Source organism: Chenopodium album, chromosome 1 (assembly GCF_948465745.1).
Source record: "Chenopodium album chromosome 1, dcCheAlbu1.1, whole genome shotgun sequence".
Lineage (NCBI taxonomy): Eukaryota > Viridiplantae > Streptophyta > Magnoliopsida > Caryophyllales > Amaranthaceae > Chenopodium > Chenopodium album.
In genome coordinates this window covers 24,943,649-24,970,709 of record NC_137834.1, presented here as the reverse complement: position 1 = coordinate 24,970,709, position 27,061 = coordinate 24,943,649, and the positions used below count along the sequence as shown (strand labels likewise).

The 27,061-nt window shown below is 37.4% G+C and overlaps 1 pseudogene; it reads right to left on the bottom strand.

The window, feature by feature from the left end:
* Positions 1–5,327: 5,327 nt before the first annotated feature.
* On the bottom strand, positions 5,328–8,316 carry LOC145630011 (anthranilate N-benzoyltransferase protein 2 pseudogene; annotated as a pseudogene).
* Positions 8,317–27,061: the final 18,745 nt, after the last annotated feature.

The following is a 27,061-nucleotide window of genomic DNA, read 5'->3' as shown; positions in this document are numbered from 1 at the left end:
ACACACAGTGAATTTTGACATCAAAGCAACCAATCCCAAAGACCCTAATTCCTCTCTCTAACTCACGGCTTTCTCTCTCCTCCCCTCGTCCGTACGGCCGGCCACCTTGGTGGCGCGTGTGGTGGTTCGTGGCTCGCACTTCTCCATAGAAGGTAAATTGAAGGGTTCAATTGCAACTAACTAGCATTAGTGGAGGTCTTAATTTGTGCCCGTGGACCAAGTAGAGGAATCACGCTTGAGGTTCTTTATCTCCCATTGTTCTTGCTCGATCGCACGTGGAATCACGCTTCAAAGGTACGATTATATGTTCTTTATGTGTTATGCATTAGATCTTGGGATTAGGTACTGTATGAATATGATTCATGTTATTTCCGCTGCGTAGTACCTATAATTCCCTACAATAATAACAACATATATATCTATTTACAAATAAAACTACAAAAAGTACACTATTATATTAATAGACGATATGATATCGTATGTCTTAATTAATATTTTACATTATCAAAAGGATTTTATGATCGTATTTAACATTCAAGCTTAAAAGTTTAGGGCAAGTTTTTTTTTTTTTTTTTTTTTTTTTCCGAGTTTTTAGAAAGCTACGTAACGTAGGATTTAATTTTCTTAGCGCCATGTAGGATTATAAATTTTAGATGTAGCCAATAAAGTAAGATATTATTAATTTATTTATGAATTAAATAATTCAAATGTCACGTAAGCAAAATTGGCGAATGAGATTTTTTCAGTTTAAAAATATTATCTTTTGATATTAAAATTTTTATTTAAATATATAATAATGAAAAATTCTCAATGGTGACCCCCAATTTTTGCCACGCACCAATGGTGACCTCCCTTTTTTTTATTATACCAAATGACCTTAGTTAAGAATTTTATCTCATTTATGACTTTATTTCATTAAATAAATAATTAAAATTAACTATGGTTATTTTTTTTAAAAAATGACACTTAAAAAAAATAACAACCACCAACCCATCCACCCACACCACCATCTCTATCAACTAGCTATCCACCTCCCCTTTCACTGTCGACGACCTACTGCCCGACCACCTCTAGCCCACTGAATCCAAACCCCCAAGTGTCGAACCCAAACCCAAACCCCCATACCCTCATATTGTCCATCCCAAACCCCAAGACCACTTTATACTTGTCGAACGCCATAAACCCCGACCACCGAATCACCGATCCTCGTCTCTCTCTTTCTCTACCACCCTCTCCTTCTCCCTCTCTCTCTTTATCTTCCTCCTCTTCCCCGCATAGAATCGCACCTCAATCCCTTAACCCACCACCCCTCCTCGATCAAAACGGCGTAAGTCGGAGAAAGAATGGCTAGAGGAGAAAGAAGGTTGTGAGGTTAGGGTTTGGGTCTTGGCGGAGGAAAGGGGGGAGGCAATTGTTTGGTGGTTTAGGTGGGTGATTCGGTGGTCTGCTAAGGGAGGTTGGAGGTGGTGTTGGCTAGGTTTGGTAAGGGATGAGAGAGGAGGTGGTGGCTGATTTTCTTTTTTTTATTTTTTTTTTTATTTTTTTTTAAGCAAAGCTAACCATAGTTAAAATATTTTTTTAAATCTAAATAACACTCATTAATGTCATAAGTGAGATAAAATTCTTAATTACGATTATTTTGTATAATAATAAAAAAAAAGGAAAAATGGAAAAGAAAAATCCAACCTTTGCACTTTTTCCTCCTAAAAATCCACCCTTTATTTTATTCCTTAAAAATCCAATCTTTATACCCCACCTTCTTCAACAGATCCATTTGACCTTTAACTTGTTAAACAGGTTAAAAACTTTTTTTTTGTTTTTTTTTTTTTTAAATTCTTTCACACCTCTTTCTCTCTCCTCTCTCCTAAAAACTTAAACAAGTGAACCAGAATGCACCTCCGCTGCCACCACCACCTCTGCCACCAGTTACCCCACCTTACCCAAATCCAGAACCGAAACCCTTCTCCCACTCCTACCTATGCTCGAAACCACAAGCCCAAACTCGAATAAACTTGCGATTTGCTCTGATTTTGGGGCTGCAATGGTTGTTGATTGAATGGGAGTTGTTGGGTGCGGCAATAATGGTTGTGGAGGTTGCCTTTGGGTAGGTAAAGTGTTGCGTGAGGTTGGGGCTTGTTGAGATTCGAATGGTGGCAACACTTGGTGGGCTTCGACTGCGGTGGTGGAAATGATGCGGCGGCAGCCGAATTGGTGGTCGGTTTGGGATAGGTGGCTGGCTGTAGTTTGGGGCAACAGTTTGGTGGTCGATTGTTGGCTAATATTGGGCTGAAATTGGTGGTTACCTGCTGCAATTGCGCCAATTGTGGTTGTTGTTGGCGAGTTGATGTTGTCGGTGAAGGTGAATTGGTGGGCTGAAGTGTGTGGTTGTGCAGTTGTGTTGTTGGTGTCGTGTGGTGGCGAGGTGATTGGTGGGAATGGTGCAGCGTGAAGTTGGAGTTGGAGGGTGCGTGGTGCGGTTGTGATTGTGGTGATTGTTGTGGGGCTACTGAAACAGAGAGTGTAGGGGCGGCTGACCGGCGGGAGGAGTGGTGTGGGTTTTCTGGTGGGGAGGAGAATGGGTTGCTGGGTTCCGGTGGCTGGTGGGCGGTGGGGATGGGGTGGTCAGGGAAGGAGGGTGGGGATGGTTTTCTGAATTTTTTTTGTTTAGTTTTTTTTTTTATAATTATTTTAGTTTTTTAATAATTAAAAAATAATTTGACCTATTAATAGCTGACATGTGGCATATAATTTATAAAAACCGGTCATCAACAGATAATGGATCTGTTGGAGAAGGTGTGGTAGAAAGGTTGGATTTTTGAGGAATAAAACGAAGGTTGGATTTTTAGGAGGAAAAAGTGCAAAGGTTGGATTTTTCTTTTCCATTTTTCCTACAAAAAAAGGGAGGTCACCATTGGTGCGTAGCAAAAGTTGGGGTCACCATTGATAATTTCTCTATAACAATTTTTAGAAAAAATAATTTATTTTAAAAAATTCAAACAAACCGTGCATCACACGGATTTCATCTAGTAAAACTAGAGTCGTATCCACATCATGATAAATGCATATTATAGGGAATATTTCAAGCATTACCCCAAACTTGAACCCCACTGTGATCATACACTTAAGCATGGTGGCGTCCAAAGGGAAGGAAGCTAGAGCAAAAGAGTCTCCAACAAGTTTTAGGAACTTGTAAACCGTTCACAGGGTGAAGGTTACACCCCTTAACGATCCAGGAGATCGTTAACTCCAATAGGTCTGGAACCATGACTGGTAGTTCGGGGATAAAGGTACAAATCCAACCTAAAAGAGATTAAACCTGCCCTAATAATAGGCCTCTACTTTATTCTGATCGTATTCATGTGCGTTATCTGACTAACATGCAATCAATAGGATAACCCTAAACTTGTTTAATCTATGTTGGTTGAATATTAATTCACAAATAAATCTATTATTGGCGATCACTTGAATTATAATCATATTAACCCTAAACAAGATTATTTATTATCTTATTAAGCGTGATTACAAGTACCAATTCACTTTAAACATGCATAAAAGGTGTGATCAAGCAATAACAAATATAAATATCAATCAACATAATAATAATCATAATAACAATCATGTTAAAGCATAATAATAGCAAGACCCTAGGCATGATACTAACAAGATTAATAACAAACCCTATCATGTCACTAAACAATAAATATCAAAGCTTTAGCCCTAACATGATACTAACATGAATATTAGGAAGAGAATAGGAAGCATCGCAGAAATCACAATTGTCATATTTGATATTAGAAATTATAGTTTTTACCCTAAACATGATACTAGGAAGATCAAAACATCCAAACATGATACTATGAATTATAATAACAATCTAGACATGATTTCTAAGAATCATAATATCAATAAATCAATCAAAGCACTTACTTGGATGCCTCGTACCTCTTTCTAATAACAAAATACACACGTTAGTAACTTCAAGGAAAATATAAATCAAACAATTAAATTAAATAATTGAAAGAGAGATTTGGGACCAAACCCTCAGAAATCAAACCTTTCACTTCGAACTTGGCTAAGTGTTTCTAGATCTTGTGAATGTGGAATTTTGTATGCAAAAGGCTAGTTTAGAAAAGAGAGAGAGAGAGTAAGCTTTAGCTTAGAGAGAGAAGAGAATTAGAGAGTTGTTCATGGAAAACGGAGGTTTTAGGAGGCTATTTATAGAGAAAATCAGCCGGATATGATAAAAAACGAATCAGAGTTTCGAAAAGAATAAAACACAATCGCAGCGCCAAACGCACGCGTGGCGCCAAACGCTGGACTCTAGCGCCAAACGCCAGGTCTGGCGCCAGGCGCTGGTCTTGTCGTCAGACGCTGGAAATAAATTTCCACGCGTTTTCTTAATTTGATAAAATTTAGCCGTATGAGAGGGCAAAATCGTATTTTCCTTAAAAACACTTATTTTATTCTGATTAAAACTCTAAAAAGTCAACCAAAGTCAATTTATCAATGCTAATTAAATTAGGATTCAAAAGAACCTTCTAGAAGAATCTAGAAGACTGTAATCAATTCTAATCGCATAAGGAATGATAAACCAATAATAGGCCCTCCTCTAGATCATTGGGCCGCATATAAAGATCAAACCGGGCCCAGTTTAGTAAATTGGCTATAGCTTCCTCATTATTCATCGGAATTGGGCTTGTAATATATCGTTGGAAAGCTCTTTTCGAACCCAACCCAACTACACAATTATTGGACCCTTGTTATGGACCAAACTAAACTGGATTGTCTGTTTTCTTAAAATAGGTTTTAAAAAACAGATAGAAAGAAAAGAATTAAAAATTATCCGCAACACTAGACTTTCCACACTTTCACTTTATTCGATTATGATTCAACGTGAAAGATACTCATCACTGGGTTTGGTTTTGGGGAGATACAAATGGGTGTCTACACATATATATATAATAGAAACCACACAATTGATAAACAAGTAATAATAGAAATTACATGGTAAAATTCACCAACATAGTATAGATCAATGAACAGTAGCTGTACAACATCTTTATTGGATCTTAATGTACTACCTCTATTTCTTAACATTGTAAGAAATAGATTGATTTTTGTAAGGTACGGGAATAACTGGATTTTTGTAAGGTTTGGGAATGATTTTTTTTTTTTAATCTTATTCATAGTATCATGATAAAAGTCAATCATTCCCGAACCTTACAAAAATCATTAAAAATGGTAATACTAGATTCACAATTAAATGTGTTCAAAATAAACGAATAAAATTATTCTAATAATAATAATAATAAATCACAAATAAGTATTCAAAGCTTGCTGCTAAACTTGTAAAAGTATTCCTTAAAAGCCTCCATATGAGTAGTGAAAAGCTTGACAGCCACAGAAAAACTACCATCACCATTATCACTTGGTGTTATGAAAGTTTGCCCCTCATATTTGACTCCATTAATGCCAGTAAATATAGGTTTACCCCATCCAAAATCAGCTTCATAACAAGGCAACGTAGCCCAAGAATTTATTGAGAGGTTTGGGCTGGTAGTTGTTTGTGGTCCATGAACCAAAAGTTCTAAATTTGAATGTGATTCCACAAAATCAATTGCTGATTTCAAATACTCAATATCATCCAATTTTTTAATTGCTTCATGAATCTTACTTACAGCATACCACAATGGTTTGCAAGTGATATCTCTTGCCTTTTCTACACAAGTTGCATGAAAGAGGAGATTACCACAATACCCTTGTGGTAGCTCCATATACTTCTGTAGTCTTGACCGTCCATTTACTAAAATGTAAAGTTTGACTTGTTGATCATATGCTAATCCACGCGCCATGCATACAGTGCGCCATAGGTGTCCAGCTTGAACCTCAAATGTACTTAGATTATACTTTGTTATTGCTTGAGATGATACTTGTAGTTTTAAGGTGTTAACTTGGTCTTTAGTGAGCTTGAAAATACACTCAGTTGTCATAACCATCTCACCTAATTAAATAGTGTCAGTGGTTAATTTTATGCAAAAGTTCATAGAATTATTATTATACTCTTTAATATATAGGTCACCGCATGTAAATTTGACACTTGTTGCAAATAGTGATAGCAAGATGATGGTCATAATTAAAGTAGAAAAGAGAAAATATTAAAAAATGTTACTCCCTCCGTTTTTAAATACTTGCTCCACTTTCCTTTTCCTGCCGTTTTTAAATACTTGCTCCATTTTCTTTTTTGGAAAACATTTACAATATTTAATTCATTACTCACACTTAATGGACCCAACATAATATTCTCTCTCCTCCTATTCTTCTACTACTTTTGTTTTTTACAATTTTTTATTTTCTCAACTATCCCACTATTTTCATATTTTATTACTTTCTCCAATTTCTCCTAAAACTCCGCGCATAGAGATATGGAGCAAGTATTTAAAAACGGAGGGAGTATAAGTCTTCAAAGAAGAAAAAAAAAAAACAAATGTTATACTCCCTTCGTGTTTTTGTAAGTGTTATAGTTTGATAAGTACATAGTTTTAGGCAATTTAATTGACTTAAATAAAATAAGAGGTAAGTGGGGTATTAAAAAATTGTAAAATAAAAATAGTGGTGTTAATAGTTTATTGAAAAATAATGAATGTGAGTGGAAAGATATAATAAAAAAATAATAGTGGATTTGGGTGGGGACCATGATAGGAGAGAGATATGATATTTTAATGTAGCTTTTTGCCAAGAAGAGGAAGTATAACACTTAAAAAAACACGGCTGAAAATGGGAAGTGTAACACTTAAAAAAACACGGAGGGAGTAAACTAATTAATAATACAACAAATTACATACATACAAAACATGTAAAAGAGAATTTAAAGAAAGAGAAAGCTTCATTATTGTGTTTTTTTTTTTACACCAATATTGTGTTATTGGTTATTTGATAATTGCACTTTATTTTTACTCTCTCTATTTCTAATTTATATTAGTTTTATTTTGACATTTACACTATTTTAATTTACATACTAGTATATTAATTTAACTTTCATTTATTGGTGCTTCATACATAAGATTAGATAAATTTTTCCGATTGGTCAAAATTAAAGATATCTATAAATATTATTAAAACTCAAAGGGACAAAATACTTTTATCACGTGTTTTCCTTTCCCCATTATGACTTGACGTGCACCATATACAGTTTTAACATGATAATATCTTAAAAACTTATATGAAAGTTGAGGTTGTATGAAATGTTAAATTAACAAAAATGACTTGACAAGTTCATAAAAGGTTGCATGAAATTAACAAATTGGTGTTGCATGAAAAATTGGCTGGCAATAGTAATCCGTATTTCCGTATCTTACAATTATATAAACACTCAACACATTTGTCCCAAAAAAAAAAAAAAGGAAAAAAAAAAAAAAAAGACATGTAATGTTTTGACCGAGCAATGTAAACTTTCTTGGTTACTTTGATATAGTAATATAGAGGATGATTAATCAGTAATTACCATTTCAAATCATTATTTAAATCTTAAGAAATTTAACTTTATTATGGTATATTATAAAAAATTGAATATACTACGTATATAGTAATCCAAAGTGTAAACGTTTCAAAATTTTAAAAAAACTAAAGTATATAATCACCTGATAAGTCGTCCTTTGGTGGTAAAGGGGGTAAGGATGGTTCATACTCCAAGTGTCGAAACTTAACTTGAGGCGGGTTGCGAGGAGCAAGGTAAGTAGCCCTATCATGAACAGGATAAACATCGAGGTCTAACCCCCTCGCTAATCTTGCCCATGAGTTGAAGAAGTGAAAATTAGAAGATCCATCGGCTACATGGTGATGTGGTGCATAGCCAAGGCATACACTACCACATTTGAAGCGAGTAAGTTGCACTAGTAATAGAGGGAATGACGAGAGCCCTCTCGAGTAGTCACACTTAGGGAACACTACCTTCCTTAGTTGAGAATCCAACCTCAAGTAGTCCCCAAAATCGGCAAGAGCTTTAGTTGATTCTGCCTCGATAAACAAGACCCCCTTTGCATTGCAATCGATCTCATACCTTTCATTTTCATCGTTAAATTTTAACCTACCCGCCATTGGATAGAATGGCACTAAGGCTTTGCTAAGAGCCTCCTCGAAAATGTTGACATCAAAGATTTTCGAAGATGTATTACGGGGAGAATAAAAGTGGATAACATTAGTATGTGAATTAGGAGGGCGTATGATCATATCTAACTTTGATAGCCAAAGACTTCCTTTCGGAGTCTCCTTAGCAGGCCGCACCATGGTTGATTTCTTCACTTTGATGCTACTATCCATTTTGTTCCAAAAAGATTTTGATCAATATGTAATTCTTAGGCTCAAATCAAATATTTTGTTCTTATATGAGTTTTTATATGGTGGGCCCATTATCAAAACATTATCGCACACCTACCAATAAGTTAGATTTATGCCACATAGCCATTTGCTCATTTAATAAACAAATGAGCAAATAAATTGCTTATTTAATTAAATGAGCAATAATTATTTGCTTGCAAAACAGGGGCTTTAGCTTAGGGGGTTGGGGTAATAGCTTGCTACACGTGAAAGGGATATTTTTCATTTGTTGATTAAATGAGCAAATGACTCCGGGTGTTTGGTACACCCTAATATATATATATATATATATATATATATATATATATATATATATATATATATATATATATATATATATAAAACAAATTCTAATATATTGAAGTACAAATTAAACTAAAATTTGATATTCCCTCAATGTGTTTTTTAAACATTACACTTTTGACCTATACATTGTTTTAGGCAATTAAATTGAATTAAATATAATCAAAGTTAAATGGTTAAAAGTTTTAAAAAATTATAAAAAACTAATTTGTATTTGTATATGAAAGATTATTATTAAAATGTTTTTGTGGCCATTTGCTATTAAATTTAGATAGGATTACCACATTGTCATTTAGGGCTATACATAAAAACTAGCAAATTTCTCTAATTAAAGCATATATCTTAATTCAATGGAATATGTGAAGCTTGATATTGGTAATTAAACCATCATTCAATACTCATAAAATATTATTTCCTAACCACTTATTAAATTAGAATTAAAATGTTATTTCCTAACCACTTATTAAATTATGCACATTGTTTAATTTTTGAAAACATAATACTCCACTTCATTCTAAAGTATCATACCTTCATTTTGTATAACAAATCTTAAATCATCTTGAAAGCAATTTTTTTTTATTTTATTGTATTGGTTCAAAAAGGGAAAAGTGAGGATGTTTTTTCACACGATATAAACTAAACACTATGGTTTAAGCAGGGGCGGAGGTACGGGAGGGCCCGGTGGAGGCCCGGCCTCCCCAGCCCATCATGGCAGCCTAGTTTTTTTAATTGTTGGCACCCATAAGTTTTATGCATAAATGTAAATGTTAGCTCAAAATAAAAGCAAAGTAGGGTTGCTTAGTTGGTTTGAGGATGATATGATAATGATTTATTGGCATGAGATCAAGGGATCAATCCTTCATCTATAGGTTTTTTTTACTTACTATCATTTTAAATATATATATTTTGATTTTAAGGTTTTTTTGTTTTTTTTTTAATATATATACATATGAAAATAATGTGATCTCTTCTACTTCTTCTCAAAGCTATTTCTTTCCTATTTTTCCAACTAACTTTTTATTATAATATCATTTTTTTTATTAGTATTTTTTTCTTAAAAAACCTATACACATATAAGATGATCAAGTTTTGACATTGGTATTTAAAATTTCTAATAATTGCATTTTTTTTTCCTAATAGCTCTTAATAGTTTTTTTTTTTCTTAAAAAAAATCTATATAAGAATCGGCCCCCCGGTTCCTAAATTCCTAGTTTCGTCCCTGGGTTTAAGGCCTACAAAAGTTCCACAATCTGACAATGTTTGAAATCAACAACAAAGATTGGTCCTAAAAAACAAAAAAAAAAAAAAAAAAAAAAAACAAAAAAAAAAAAACAAAACAAAAAAAACTAAACTAAAGTATTACCTAAAACTTCAAAGTAATATCGGATTTAATTTATCCCTAATTAATTGACGGCTTTCCTTAGTCTTTTATTTGATGTAGATTAAGTACCTTTTTCCATCTCTTTTAAAGTGAAACTATTTTCCTTGTTAGGACAAGTGAGCTTAGGCCCTGTTCTTTTGAGCTTCTAGGCAGAGTAGAACAAGATTCAGCAGAGCTCAGCAGAGCAGATTGAACAGAGCAGAGTCGAGCTGAGAGAAGCGCAGCAGAGAAGATTATTATTATTAATATTATTATTATTATTATATATTAACATTATTATTATTATTATTATTATTATTATTATTATTATTATAACATTATATATAATAATAATAATAATAATAATAATAATAATAATAATAATAATAATAATAATAATAATAATAATAATAATAATAATAATAATAATAATAACAACATTAATAATAATAACATTAATAATAGTAATATTAATAATAATAATAATAATAATAATAATAATAATAATACGAATAATAATAATAATAATAATAATAATAATAATAATAATAATAATAATAATAACATTAATAATAATAACATTAATAATAGTATTAATAATAATGTTGAAATCTACTCTGCTCTTTTTTTGCAGAAATTTAATCTACACCGCTCTGCTGACCCCTGAAGTTCAAAAGAACAGGGCCTACTACTGCTATTATTATTATTTTTATTAATGTTATCGCATTATTATTATAATAACTAAATATTATTATTAAATATTAATTATTATAATAGTTATTATTATTGTTAAATATTATTTAATTATTATTTTTATTATTATAATTATACATAAAAATTAACAATTATTATTTTTATTATTATTATTGAAAATTAATAATTAGTATTATCTTTAAAAATTAGTTATTATTTTTAAATATTACTTTTTATTATAAAAAATCAATTATTATTATTATTTTTGTTAATTTTGTTGTTATTACTATTAATATTATTGACAATAAGTATTATTATTACTATTATTATTAAATATTAATTATTATTATTAATAATATTATAATTATTACATATTAATTATTTATTATTATTATTATTAAATATTATTATTATTATTATTATTATTATTATTAAATATTAATTACTTATTATTATTATTATTGTTATTAAATACTATTTTTTAATCATAATATTATTATTATTATTAAATATTAATTATTTATTATTATTATTATTATTATTATTAAATATTAATTTTTAATATTATTATTGTTTTGGGTGATTTTGTCCCTCGGGAGAGTTACGTCACAAAGATTGGTCCGGCTGAGTTGTACCTGCAAAAACAACGGAGACTCCGGGTGGTGGAGCTCCGCCTCCGACGATCATGTTAGTAACTTGAAAGAGAATAAAGAGTACGGAAATTGAGGTGGGGATCTGCTTGGATTCCAAGATCAGGTGTTTCTCTAGTGAGAGAGAAAGTAGGTGTAATAAATGATTGAATTTGTCCCCAAAATGGGGAAATATCTCCCTATTTATAGGGTCATTGGTAGGAGTGCCCCTATCTAGGTCATTTGACCTAGGTTTTGGTGGGCTGCGCCGAATCACGGCGCTTCTTGGGATTTAGGCCCTTGAAGGCCGCCATTTCAGAGGCTTATATGAAGGGGACACGTGTCAAAAGGTTATTGGGCCACTTGGGCCATCTTGAACTCGACATGTGGCCTCCTCTCATTGGTTCACATGTCTAGGGTATTTTACCCTAAACATTTGCCCCTCACAGGGGTCACGTGCATGTCACGTGAGGCCTGTGACACGTGTCCACCTATCAAAGGTGAACAGTAATAACGGATATTGAAATTTGAAATTCAAACGGGGATGCCCCCGTTTTCATCTTCTATAAATAGAAGTTTACACCCCCCCCTTCCCTCTCTCCTCACCATATTTTCATTTGACTTTCTAGAGAGAGAAAGAGAGATTTTTAGAGAGAGATTCTCTGCTTCTGTCTGCGTCAGAGTTTTCCAGATTTCCATGTGCTAACATTGCAACACCCGGTTACCGTCTGTAGCTTTTTTCAGATTTTCCAGAGTAAAAAGTAAGGTAACCGCCTGTACCATTTTTAGTTTTTCTTTTCCAACTTGTATACATTCTTTTCTCCGTCTGTATACATTGTCTTAGAAATAAAATGAGTTCTCAATCCACACACTCGGCATTGCCTAGGGCACTCAGTCGGTCTCTCGGAACGGATGAGTCTAGAACAGGGGGTGCCTTTTCTGGACTGTCGGAACTGCTGTGCTCATCTCCAAATTCCTCCCTCTTTGTGTCTGTGCAGGACACAATGGTTAGAGTTAAACAGACGACCAGAAAATCTAAGAGCCGGCGCACTATGGAAGTGTCTTCCGACGAGGTTGTTCCGGATGGGGAACATGATGATTTGGGGGAGAGCGGCAATTATGATGAAGAGGCTCCCTCTTCTTCCGAGAGCTCTAGCGTACGGGAGGTAGGCAGTGAAGAAGTCGCCTCCTCTAATGGATCCGGCGCTAATGAGGCCGATGAAAGATCGAGGGCCGAAACTTCTGGCTCTGATCAGGATAATTTCGCGGCTGACTATCAACAGTCGGCGAAAATTGCTGACAACCCCAACCCGAAGAAGATTAGGATGCTTCCGGGTGATATAGCCCTGTTGAAGAGTGGCTTCAGGGCTTTCAAGGAGAAGCACCCCTTTGGAAAGGGGTGGGATATTATTGTCTCGCTTGCTGATGCAGTGATGGCGTGGGACGATGAGATTGAGAATGCAGACCACTATTTCGTCTGCTACGAGGCGGTTATAGAAGCCGGCCTCCGGTTCCCCCTCCATACCGGGATTAGAAAGATCCTGAAGGGGTAAGATCTGGGAGTTTGGCAGCTCACCCCCAACTCATGGGTGAACATTCTGAGCTACATAGCCGCCTGCGAGCTTTAGAATCTTGCTCCCAGCTTCTCTGCCTTTGCTCACATGCATTACTTGAGCAAGGCACTAGGCGGTCACGGGGCTTGGTACACTCTTTCCACCTTGCCCCAGTACTTAATGAGTTTGGACAAGGTGTCCAAGTGGACATGGTGGAAAGACAAGTTTTACTAAATTTCTTCACCAACTCTGAGACACAACCAGACACTGCGCCGGCACAATCAGGAACCGGTTCTTTTGGGCAGGAAATGCCCCCTCCCGGCGCTCTCTACTAGGGCCCGGGAGCAAATAATGGAGCCGGGTTTCTTTGAAACCACTACTGAGCCCATGGGGGATGGGTCTCACATTATTGTTCCAAAAAACTAGATCCCCCACCCGGACTACTTCAAAGATAAATGCTTTCTGTCTGCATGTGGGTTAAGTCCCATGTTTCCCAAGGGTAGATCCACTTGTATCCGACATTTCTGTAGTTTTTATTTTGTACTACAATCTTTTCATGATTTTTTCTAACTTTTATTTTCTTCTTGAAGCCGATGCCTTGAAAATGGTTGACCAAGCCAAAACTCCGACTAAGTCAGCAGCGCTGCTGCGCAAAGAAGCTGCTCTTGCAAAGAAAGCAGCCGTTGAGGCTAAAGATGCCAAGAAAGGCGGGGTAAGGCCGCCTTACTTTAGCCTTTTTTTTTTTTTTTTTTTTTTTTTTTTTTTTTTTTTTTGCAAAGGCATTTCGCTGGTTGGGTATGTTTAAATCTTAATTTGCAGGACTCTGTTAAACGCGTTCCACGCTCCTTCTCCAAGATTTTCAAAAGGCAAGGAGAGAATCTGGAAAAGGCCCCGGCTGCCAAGGCCGCCAGGAGGGACCCCCCCAAGTCAACTTCTACTGCCAAAACCGATCGACCCACGACCGGTGGAAAATCGCCTTCTGCAATGAAAATTCTGAGCGAAAACTCGGAACGCTCGCAGAAGAATGCGCCGGATGCCTCTACGACATCGAAGGGTGGCCCGCCTCCTAATGTTGCAGCCGGTACGGCAGCAACTGGGGAGGAGATTCCTGCGCCCCATCCGGATACCCAAGGTAAGGACAAGATTGAAATACCTTGGCCACTTGACTTCATGAGAGTCAAGACTAAGGTAGACCCCTCCAAGGGTTCAGTCAGTAGCCGGCAACGGATGAATGTCAACTATGCTGCTTCCTTTCCACCAAGTACTTCTACTTCTTTTGGTGCAGATCTTACATCCGACAAGATGGATCTTGTTGGTTTCGCCAAACGGATGGTAAGGACCCTCACCCGGTCGGAGAAAAATTTCATACCTGATCCGCAGGTAGTGGACTTTGACTAGATAATGGGTCAACTGGCTGAGGTAAAGAATCCTCAACTTAATTCTGATCTTTTCTTGATTTTTATCAAGTATGTCATAATCCGGCTGCTCTTTTCTTTGGTAATGATGAGGGTAGACGGCTCCGAGGCCCCTTCAGGCGGAAGCAAGAAGAGGTAAATGACGCCAAACAGAGGGCCCTTGAAAACCTCAACTCTGCTGAATATGCTAATTATATGTGTGATTTAGAGATTAAAGCAGTAGAGTTAAAACAGGAGGAGCTGATCTGGAGCTTGACGACTGCAAATGATGAAGCCAACAGCTGGGCTAATGACCTTGAGCAAAAACTGAAGGATGCTCAATCTGAACTCAAGGCATTAGAGGATGCTGACAAGGAGAACACAAAACTCCGGGCAGACGTCTCCCGACTGGGGGTGGAGATCGTCAATCTGCGGAACAAGCAGTCAGATGAGATTGCCTAGGAGGAGAAGCGGGTGATGGAAGAGAATGAGCGGGACAATGCAGCTCGCCTGAAGATCACTTGGGGTCTCCTCTATCCGGATATAGACTTTGAAGTCTATAAACTTAGGTATGATTACGCCACTGAGGTGTATGATGCCCAAGTGCTGGGAGAGGCAGCTCCGCCTCGCTTCAAAGACTGGGCTGCAGAGTTGGGATATGAAGTCTCAGATAATGAGAAGCCGGCGGAGGAAGAGCAAAATGAAGGCAGCCAGCCTCAGGTGGCTGACGACCAAACAGAAACCCTCCCAGTCGGTGAGAACCAGCCGAATCAGTAGCTTCCCCCTTAGACTTAAATCAGCCTCTCCAAACTCAGCGGCAGTATGCCAACTTCTCTCTTTTCCGGCTTGTATGCCGAGTAACGTTGTATTTTTACCGACTGTGGAGTTGGGTAAACAATTTGTTTCTTTTGCTTCTTCACCGGATGTGATTCCGGTTAACAATTATTCTGGCCTTTGTGCCATTTTCAATATTAATGAAGTAATCTGACTCAGTCGGGTGTTTATATATGTTTTTGTTGTTTGAATTTTTTTAATTTGAATTTTGCATATATACTGCAATTCTTTAATATTTTGCCTAACTTTTTAAAGCATGCGACAATTTGCAATCCGGCTACTCTTGCCCCTGGACGGCTGTGTGGTTGGTTTTATTTCAAATTGATTGATTGGCTAGGAAACACTTGATACTTGCAGTAGTATGAGGTATTTTTGGGCCAATAAGTCACAATGGTGATTGCCCCAAACCAAGTGCACAGTCGGCCATTAGAACGGGTGCTTCTATAGCCTCTTACCCAGGCAATAATATTCCGTCTGGGATTATTTCATAGCCATTATACAAACTCTTTTGCCCCAATTGGGAGAGAGACTGCAACTTTGGAATAAATAATCTAAGTGAAAACTTCAGCCGGTAACCTATTGATGCCTCAGGGCATCCGGTATTCGGGTACTTAATCGTTCTCGTAGATTATTCGGTTCAGACGGCTATGAGTTGACCAATTTGGTTGTTCAATCTTTGTCGTCTGCATAGGTACGTAGAACTGACAAAGAGTCTTCTCTCTGCGACGATTGCTCCCGGAGGGGTGTCGTTGGACGCCATTGTCCATATCGGGACAGGCGGTTTTGTAAAATAAGCAACCATCCGGCCATTGGACTTTGGTCTTGTTTGAGACCGGTTGTATAGCTACTAACCGTTTTTGTGCCTAGTTTTTTATATGGCCATTGGTCGCGTGTTATTTTAATATTGAATTTTATACTAAGTATCGAACTTAGTTGGTTAAGCAAATAATCCGTCTGAGTATTACCCAGGCGGACAAGCAATTATAACATTAAAATACACAAAGTATCAAATTTAGTTAGTTAAACAAATAGTCTGTCTGAGTATTACCCAGGCGGACCAGCGATTATAACATTAAATTGCACTAAGTATCAAACTTAGTTAGTTAAGCAAAAGTTCCGTCTGAGTATTACCCAGGCGGATAACTAATTATAAAGATAACAAAACAATTTTGGAAACAAAGCCTGATTTCTCATTGATAGACTCGCTGTTTACAAAAAATTTACATTTCTCAGAAGTAGTACTTTTTTAAGTTATCTACATTCCAAGTTCGAGGTAGGTGCCATCCCTGACTTTTTCATAGATCCGGTAGGGGCCTTCCCAATTAGGGGTTAGTTTTCCAGCCTCATTGGCCCTACCGGTTGCCTCCATTTTTCGTAACACAAAGTCGCCAACTTTCAAAGGGCGCTTATGTACTTTCTTGTTGTAGGCTCTCGTCATTCTCAGACGGTATAACTCATGGTGCAGGGCAGCGTTGCCCCTGCGTTCCGGGAGGGAGTCCAATGTCAGCCGCATGGCCTCCCAATTTGCCTCTTCATTATCAAGCATGACTCTGAGAGTCGGCTCGTAATGTTCAATGGGCAAGACGGCTTCAGCACCGTATACCATGAGAAATGGGGTTTCTCCGGTTTCCCCTTTGGCAGTTGTCCGGAGGGCCCATAGGACATGAATAAGCTCTTCCGCCCATAAGCCACCGGCTCTTTCAATTTTCTTTTTTATGCCGTCTGAGATAAGCTTGTTGAAGGCTTCAACTTGGCCGTTTTCTTGGAGTCGGCCGACTGATGCAAAACAATGTGAGATACCCTGATCTCCCAACCAAGTCTTAAGGTGAGGCATTTCAAACTGAGGGACATTATCAAACACCATAGACATAGGTACCCCAAACCGGGTGATGATGTTTTCCAAATGAAAGAAATGACATCCTTTGTCTTGATGTTCTTGACCGGCTCAGCCTCTACCCATTTGGTAAAATATTCCACAGCCACCAAAATATAACGCTTTTTGCCTGGAGCAGACGTATAAGGACCCAAGATATCCATGCCCCACTTAGCAAACGGGATTGGGCTGTAGATTGTCGTCATATCAGTAGCAGGGCAGTGAATAAGCTTGCCAAACCTCTGACATTTTTCACACCTCTTCACCAAATCTTTAGTGTCTGCTTTAAGAGTAGTCCAAAAGTAATGCCGCCTAGCTCTGACGGCTAGAGACCTGCCGCTTATATGAGAGGCGTAGTATCCAGCATGCAATTCTTCAAGAACTTCTTTCCCCTTTTCTGGGGTAACACACTTCAATAGAGGTTTAAGAAAACCCGCCTTGAAGAGTTCTCAATTTCTCATCTCGAAGTTTGCTGCTCGCTTTTTCATGACGGCCGCCTCCTGTGGTGAATCAAGAAGTGTGCCATCTGTTAAATATGCCCGGATGCCATCCATCTAGGTAGAGCTTCGGTCCAGGATTCCAATGGGCTCTTCATATATGCTTCTTTTTTCCAGGACTTCCCAAAAGACTGACCGAGGCGTATCACAGCAGGCGGAAGATGCCAATTTGGACAATGCATCCGCCTGATTGTTATCTGACCTTGGCACTTCACTCAGACGAAACTCCTCAAGTGCCCCGACCTCTTCTTTGACTTCCTGAAGATACTTGATCATAGCCGGATGAGTTGCCTCATATTTTCCCTCATACTGTCACACCTGGCGCTAATATTCTGTTCGCTGACACTAATTCCTACATGCCTCAGCAGATTTCTGTGCTCGATAATATTTTCAAGTTTCGCGCAGTGTTATTTTGGTCCTAGTTGTGAAAGATATTTCTCAAATTCCCTACGTGGAAAATCCTATGTTTTAACTCATTACGGATGGTCTTTCCAATGAGATCTTTTTTATGCATATGACAATAATGTTAATCAAAATTACGCACATGAAATACTTAGAACGTTTCGAGTCTCATCCACTCATTCTAAATCATTGCCAAAATAAATTTTAGGAATTAAAATAGAAATCCTCCCCAGCGGAGTCGCAAAAAACTGTAGGGAATATTTCAAGCATTACCCCTAGCTTGAACCCCACTGTGATCATACACTAAAGTACGGTGGCGTCCAAAGGGAAAGAAGATAGAGCAAAAGAGTCGCTAACAAGTTTTAGGAACTTGTAAACCGTTCACGAGGTGAAGGTTACACCCCTTAATGATCCAGGAGATCGTCAACTCCAATAGGTCTTAAACCATGACTGGTAGTTCGGGAAAGAAGGTACAAATCCAACCTGAAAGAGATTGAACCTGCCCTAATAATAGGCCTCTACTTTATTCTGATCGTATTCATGTGCGCTTTCTGATTAACATGCAATCAATAGGTTTACCCTAAACCTGTTTATCTATGTTGGTTGAAAATTAATGCACAAACAAATCTATTATTGGCGATCACTTGAATTATAATCAAATTAACCCTAACAATATTATTAATTATCTTATTAAGCATGATTACAAGTACCAATTCCCTTTAAACATGCATAAAAGGTGTGATCAAGCAATAACAATAAATATCATATCAAGTAACATAATAATAATCATAAAAATAATGATAATCATAATTAAAATAATCATGTTCATGTTAAAAATAAAGCATAATAATAGCAAGATCCTAGGCATGCATGATACCAACAAGATTAATAACAAACCCTAGCATGTCACTAAGCAATAAAAATCATAGCTTTAACCCTAACATGATACTAACAATCATAAATATTAGGAAGAACATAGAAAGCATCATACTTTTAATCATACTTAATATTAAAGTTACCCTAGACATGATACTAGGAATATCATAATAACAACCTAAGCATGATTTCTACATAATAATAGCAATGTAAACCATTAAAGTACTTAATTTGATACCTCGTACCTCTTTCTAATAACAAAATACACACGTTAGTAACTTCAAGGAAAATAATAATCAAAACAATTAAATCAAATAATTGAAAGAGAGATTTGGGACTAAACCCTCAGAAATTAAACCTTTCACGTCTAGGGCGAAGGCAACTTCAAACTTGGCTAGGTGTATCTAGTGCTAATGTATGCGGAATTTTTATATTTGAGAGAAGGCTAGTTTAGAAAAGAGAGAGAGAGTAATCAAAAAAATCTTGATGAGAGTTGGTGAGAATTAGTGAGAATTGATGATTGAAAACGGAGTTTTTAGAACGCTATTTATAAAGAAAATCAACCAAAAAGATAAAACATCAAAACAGAGTTCTGACGCAGATAAAATTTGATTAGCGCCGACGCCGGCAATTGGCGCCAGACGCTACATTAGCGCCAGGCGCCAACGCTAGCGCCAGGCGCCAGACTTAGCGCCAGGCGCTAATGTTGGCGCTAGGCACTAATCCTGTTTTTAACGCGTTTTTTAAAATCAGATATTATTTAACCGTACAGGAGGATAAAATCGTATTTTCCTCAAAACATTCTTTGATTCTAATTAAAACTCTGAAAAGTCCACAAAAGTCAATTTATCAATGCTAATCGAATTAGGAATGAAAAGAATCTTCTAGAAGAATCTAGAAGACTAAAACCATTCCTAATTGCATTCGGAATGATAAATCCATATTAGGCCCTGCTCTAGATCATTGGGCCGCATATAAGGCTCAAACTAGGCCCAGTTCAGTAAATTGGCCATAACTTCCTCAATATTCATCGGAATTGGGCTTATAATATATCGTTGGAAAGCTCTTTTCAAGCGCCATCCAACTACACTACTATTTCACTCATATCATGAACCAACAAAACTGGATTGGGTGTTTTCTTAAAATAGGTTTTCAAAAACAGAGAGAAGAGAAAAGAAATTAAAACTATCCGCAACATTAACTTTCCACACTTTCACTTCATTCGATTATGATTCGACGTGAAAGGTACTCATCACTGGGTTTGGTTTTGGGGAGACACAAATGGGTTTCTACAGAAGCCCCCACTTTGACTGAGTTTGTAGAAACGCAAGTTTCGAAAACAAAAGTCAAAGTACCGATAGGGACGGAGAATGATTCAGAACGTTCTGCGATCCTAAATCACTCTTGTAACGCAGATACCTGCAAACTAGCGTTAGTTAAACAGATAGGAGAGTTAAGAAACGCGTATCTTGCACCATCGAGCACACGTCTCTGTTAGTAACCAATTCGCTGCCGCTTTACTGTTTTGATGACCTCCTGCCAAGAGAATGTCATCCCGCTTGAAAACCGCTACGCTTGTAACTGCTTCCAATATCAAAGATTGCTCCGTTTGAAACGATCCTCTTCCGCTTTGATAATATTCCACGTCCAAGGGAATACTATCGAAGACAACTTCGCTTGAAATTACCTTCAGTTGTTTGTGACATCTCTCCACAATCTATGGAATGCCATCTTGCTGTTTTGATGTTTACTCGTCTCTGAACAAAGAGCTTCTTTTTTTTCGGATATGTTCACGCGCCTCTAAACAAAGAGCTTCTTTTTCTAATATGTCCACGCGTCTCTGAACAATAGAGCTTGATAATAGGATGCCCACGCGTCTCTGAGCAAAAGAGCTTGAAAATAGGAGATCTTTGATGATATGTCCACGCGTCTCTGAACAAAAGAGCTTGAATGAAATGTCCACGCGTCTCTGAACAAAAGATCTTGATGATATGCCCACGCGTCTTTGGAGCAAAAGAGCTTTTTGATATGTCCACGCGTCTCTGAACAATAGAGCTTTGATACTTGAATGTTTGTTGCGATAATATTCCGAAGAAAAATTTCCGAAGACCAACGCTTGTCGATCTCTAAAGCTCGCTTGAACTTTGCTTCCGTTATGCCATTACGTCGGCGGTTTTGCTGATTGTGAACCATTACGTCGGTGTCTCCGTGATGAGCCAATGCTTAGGCGCTTTAAGCTAAGTGAGACGATCTTTCGTCAGGTCGATCACTTATTGCGATTGTAATCAAACCGACTACTTAATCATGTCAAATTGCTTATAGGGGATAACTGGCGTACCAAGGAACCCGAAATTGCTGTATGAGGTCGAAATCACCTTTCTGAGAGGCTCCGAGCTCTGTCGCTGCTGAAATATCACTGGCACCAAGAATTGGCTCTATCGCCAGACGCTGGGATCTAGCGCCAGGCGCTAAAAACTATTGCCAGACGCTAGATGTTTTCGTCTGGCGCTGGAGTAGGGTCTTCCCTATTCTGCTGCACCTGTATTCATTTTTGACTATTGAACTTTGCTAACCTTTTTAATTATCTTAGGGTTGACCTAAGGCTTAGTGTTGACTCAACTCATTGACTTGACGCGACTCAAGGTATAAACTTGACTCAATGTGATTGACTCGAGGTTGACTCGACTCAAAGTGTTTGACACATGTGTTAGACCCAAATCAAAGTGATATGACACGGCATGACTCAATGTGTACATGACTCGTGTGTGCATTGTAATATGATCGTGCGACTCGAAAATGCAAAAAAGCAAAAAAATTTCGTCATTTTTGTGGAGGGTACCGACTTTCTCCCGAAAAAGAAAGACGCGAAAAAAAGAAAGAAGCGAAGTTTTTGAAGGTGCATGTTGAATGAGCTTAGTCAAATGTTGTTTGATACTATCGATCAAGGTGCAACGATTAATCCATCCTAGGCTTTCTCAATGGTTGACTCAATGATAAAAGTATTTGGGTAACTTAGGCACGGAGGCTAAGCAATTGATACTTCGTGATGCAATGACAATTATGATTGATGAGTGATGTTGATATGACAAGGCATGCTTCAATGTTGTGTCATGACAAAGGGTTCCTAAGGGAAGTATATTTAGTCATGTATGTGTGATGTGTGTGAAAGTGACACTAAAGTTAGGCCGCAAAGGCTAAGTGTGTGGAGAAAATATTATTGAAAAGAGTCAAATGGTGGTGACTCTTAGGCTAGGTAAGCTAATGATGTAGGGATCAAGCCCCCAAGTCTAGCTCTAAATGAATAGGGATGAGCATAGGAGATCCCTTGATATGATCATGGTGTAAGTGTGTGAATGTGAATATGAATGCATGTTTATTACGGCCGCGCCTCGATGTGAGGTTGCGTACTGTAGGCGGCACTCGAAGTGCGCCTACGTTAAAGCATAGTGTGAATATGCTTGGTACTCATAGGAAGTGGGAATTGACATAACGATTAGGGATAAGGAAAGTAGGGAGCCGCCAACAAGTTTTTAAGGAACTTGTAAACCGTTCACGGATCATAAAAGGCAACCATGAATAAGGGACAACGAAGGCAACAACGATTGACCCGTGAAGGTTACACCCCATTCATAATCCATGAGATTACTAACTCCATATGGTTCGGAACCACGAAAGGAGGATCGGGGATGATGGTACGAAGTGAGTCATGGAGTCACATTCGCCCGTATTGGCCTCTACTCGATTCTTATAGTGAAAAGCATTCCTACGATCTCAAAGGCATACAAACAAAAATTCAATTTGCTCCAAACTATTATTATGCTAAATTGGTTTAATATTAATGCAACACATTATTCTAAAATATTTGTGATCACTTGATTAAACAACAAGATTAAACAGGAACCTAAACCGGTTGTCCAAATTATCTTATTAGGCGTGATTTTCAATTACATATTCCCTTTAAACATGGAATATGGTGATCATAATAATAAAAGAATAAGCATTAATATTGGAAGAAATTTAACAATAATTCCAACAATATAAAATCGTTAGAAGAATAATAGAAATAAAAGGAACATAATTCTTACTTTGATTCTGTTTGCTTGCAACTATAAAATAATAAACGAGTTAGTAACTTCAAGGAAATAATAATTAAACAATAATTAAATTAAATTAAATTAAGTAGAGTTGATTTGGGGCCAAACCCTCAAACAGTTCTACCTTTCACGCCTTGGCTTAAGGACAGAACCACGAGTAAAGTATGGACTCCTTGGAGTGCTTGAAGAAGGAATTTTGAAAGAAGAAGGGTAGGCTAGTGTTAAGGATAGAGCATAGAAGAGAGAAAAAAAACTAGAGAATTCATTGATACCCCGTACATCAAAAATGTGGAGGTATTTATAGAGAAAATGTGCTGAGGGAACACACGGAACCCTAAAATGATAAAAACCCTAAAATAGTATCCCGTGACACGGCAAATTGTACCGTGACACGGGAAATCCCACCGTTAGACGGTAAACATTCACGTGACACGGTGCAGTTTTGTGTGACGCGGGAAATATTTGCTGAACGGGAGAGAAAACGCGTTAAGGGTTTACGCAGAAAGGACACGGAAATTCCCGTGTCACGGGAAATCCCACTGTTAGACGGGAAAGATTCCCATGAAACGGTGGACTCCTGCCGTGTCGCGGGAATTTTTAGTCCGCTTTTTCGTCTAAATACATTTTTAACCCTAATTTCGTTCAGCATTTTAAGTGCCGATTGATAATTTCGGGCCTTTTTCTGATTTATTATTATTTGGGCTAAGATAAGAAAATAAGTAAATAAAATAAATAAAAGGTTTGGGCCAAAAATAAATTAATAAAACAATAAAATAAAAAAAGGTTTGGGCTAAAATTAAATAATAATTTGGGCTGTAATTAAAACTGTGCTTTTACCAAACATCAAGACTAATCCATGAACTATTCAAAAATATGAATTAAATCAAATACGATTTTTCAAGCACTCGCGGGATTAAATACCGAACCCAACCATAGTGGCGGTGAAAGGTTGTTCATCATCGGGTTTGATTTTGGGGAGACATTTTTAGGTGTCTACAGAAGCCCCCACTTTGACTGAGTTTTTAGAAACGTCAGTTTCGAAAATGATAGTCAAAGTAGCCGATAGGGACGGAGAATGATTTAAGACGTTCTGCGATCCTAAACCACTCTGTTTACGCCGATACCTGCAGAAAAATGTTAATTCTACAAATAAAAGAGTAAAAGGATAGAATACGTATCTGGCACCAGTGTGTCGGTGACAAATGAGTTTGGAAGCTTCCCATGCTCGAAGGAATCCACCGGATAATGTTTGTTGAAACGCTTTCCATACATGAGGAAAGCCGACTGAGGAGTTTGATAGCTTTCTAAGCCTGAAGAAACCTACCGGATGATACTTTCCATGCCTGAGGAAAGTCGACAGATGATGAGAGTGCAAGTCTCTGTGTATTGAGAACCTTGCACCGAGAAATGATGGTGGTTCGATTGTCCCCGAACGTGGGCTGTAGTTGGTTCGCTTGTCCCCGAACGTGGGCTGTAGATGGTTCGCTTCTCCCCGAACAAGGGCTATAGATGGTCCGCTTGTCCCCGGACGTGGGCTTAGATGGTCCGCTTGTCCCCGGACGTGGGTTGTAGATGGTCCGCTAGTCCCCGGACGTGGGCTGTAGATGGTCCGCTTGTCCCCGGACGTGGGCTGGTTGTAAATGGTCCGCTTGTCCCCGGACATGGGCTGTAAATGGTCCGCTTTTCCCCAGACGTGGGTTGTAGATGGTCCGCTTGTCCCCGGACGTGGGCTGTAATTGAGACCTGCAAAATAAAATTTGCCAAGGGACTCGTATAGACTATGATTGACTTGACCAACTAACTTGACCAAGTTTGACTTGACACGACATGACATGACATGAGTATGACTTGTGATTGTGACTGTATAGTTTGAGTGTGTGTGTGCAGACACAAGCAACCAAAAATGCAAAAGCAAAAATTTTCCATCATTTTTGTCATGAGACGAGTGGAAGGTACTGACTTTCTCCGGGAAAAGAAAGACGTGAAAAATGAAGTTTTATTTTTGAACTTTCCTCGATAAAAATTTTAAAAAAGTTTCTGAACTTCCCCAAAATAAAATAACGAAAAAGGGAAGAAGTTTTGAACTTCCCCCTTGAGCAAGACGAAATGAATCGTATGGATTGAATTGCTTGTCCTGAAAATAATGTATGCATGATGCATGTTCTTAGGCCAGGAGGCTAAAGACAATTACATCATGTGACACGATAGATGAATGAACTTAAGTCATGGAGCTAAGCATCATATATGGTGTAAAGAAGCGATCTTGAACGTCACTTAGGTCTGAAAGCTAAGCACGTATATAGATGAAGTGATTATGAACGTTGCTTAGGTCAAGGAGCTATGAACGATATGCTTTATATTATTACAAATCATTGATATAGAAATGTTACTCAGCACATTATGCGATGCATGAAACAATGAACATTGCTCAGGTCAAGAAGCTAAGCAAGTATACAACGTTTCTTCTTATGAATGTTGTCTTGAAAGATGATGAAGCATGCGCGGTAGGGAAACAAGATTTCATGATAAAGGGTTCCTAAGGGAAAGATGATATGGATATGTATGTGTCAAAGAAGTGTGTGAAAGTGATACTAAGGTGAGGCTACAAAGGTTATGGTGATGGAAATATATGCGTGAAGAGTCAAAGTTGATGACTCTCTAGGTTGGGTAAGGTAACGTGATTTGGGTTCAAGCCCCCAAGTCTAGCTCTAAATGGGTAGGGATATAGAGATAAGCATTGGATATTCTTTGACTCGATCATGCATAGATATGAATATGAATGTGGCCGCACCTCAATGTGAGGTTGCCTACGTATCCTTTAGGAATCAGGCCGAACGTAGCTCTAACCGAAATTTGCACAAGTGTATGTACACCTCAAAGAGGTCTTTCATGGGTTGTAATGTGGTTAAGTTGATGGTTTAAGGAAGAAAGGGATAAAAGGCTCAAGACCCGAGAGAATACCTAAGATGTGTAATTTTGAATTTGAAAATTTTGAATTTTACAAGTTTATTTTCAACATTTTTTTTCTTTTTTTTTTCATTCTTTTGAATCAATTTAGGCAATCTCAGATCATGCGGTCCATCACTCAATAAGCATTCATGTTTCTCAGGCACGGTACCAAGCACTCTATGAGAGACGCAATTTGAGACATGTTCATATCAAAGACATTGGAACACTTGCCTTTAGACATTGTTTTATTGTTGCTTTGCTGTTTTTTTTTTTACTTGCTTTTTGAATGTTATACAATTACACATCTTCCAATCCCGGGGTTAAGTGAACGTGGGTTGAACAAATGAAGGCCAAACGTTAGACGAGGCTTGTAGGCGTCGCTCAAAGTGCGCCTACGTTAAAAGCATGTGTGAATATGCTTGGCACTCATAGGAAGTGGGAATTGACGTAATACGATTAGGGACAAATAAAGTAGGGAGCCGCCAACAAGTTTTTAAGGAACTTGTAAACCGTTCACGGATCATAAAAGGCAACCACGAATAAGGGACAACGAAGGCAACAACGATTGACCCGTGAAGGTTACACCCCATTCATAATCCATGAGATTACTAACTCCATATGGTTCGGAACCACGAAAGGAGGATCGGGGATGATGGTACGAAGTGAGTCATGGAGTCACATTCACCCGTATTAGCCTCTACTCGATTCTTATATTGAAAAGCATTCCTGTGATCTCAAAGGCATACAAACAATGATTCAATTTGCTCCAAACTATTATTTAACTAAATTGGTTTAATATTAATGCACACATAATTCTAAAAATTTGGTGATCACTTCAATTAATAACAAGATTAAAAGGATCCTAAACCGGTTGTCCAAATTATCTTATTAGTCGTGATTTTCAATTACATATTCCCTTTAAACATGCAATATGGTGATCATAAAAAAATAATAGAATCAATAAAAAAACCAATTTAATCATAATTCCAACAACATAAAAATCGTTAGAAAAATAATAATAAGAGCATGATCCTTACTTTGAATCTGTTTGTTTGCAACTACAAAATAATAAACGAGTTAGTAACTTCAAGGAAATAATAAAACAATAACTAAATTAATTTAGATGAAATAAGGTTGATTTTGGGGCCAAACCCTCAAACGATTCTACCTTTCACGCCTTGGCTTAAGGACAGAACCTCGAGTAAAATATGGACTCCTTTGAGTGCTTGAA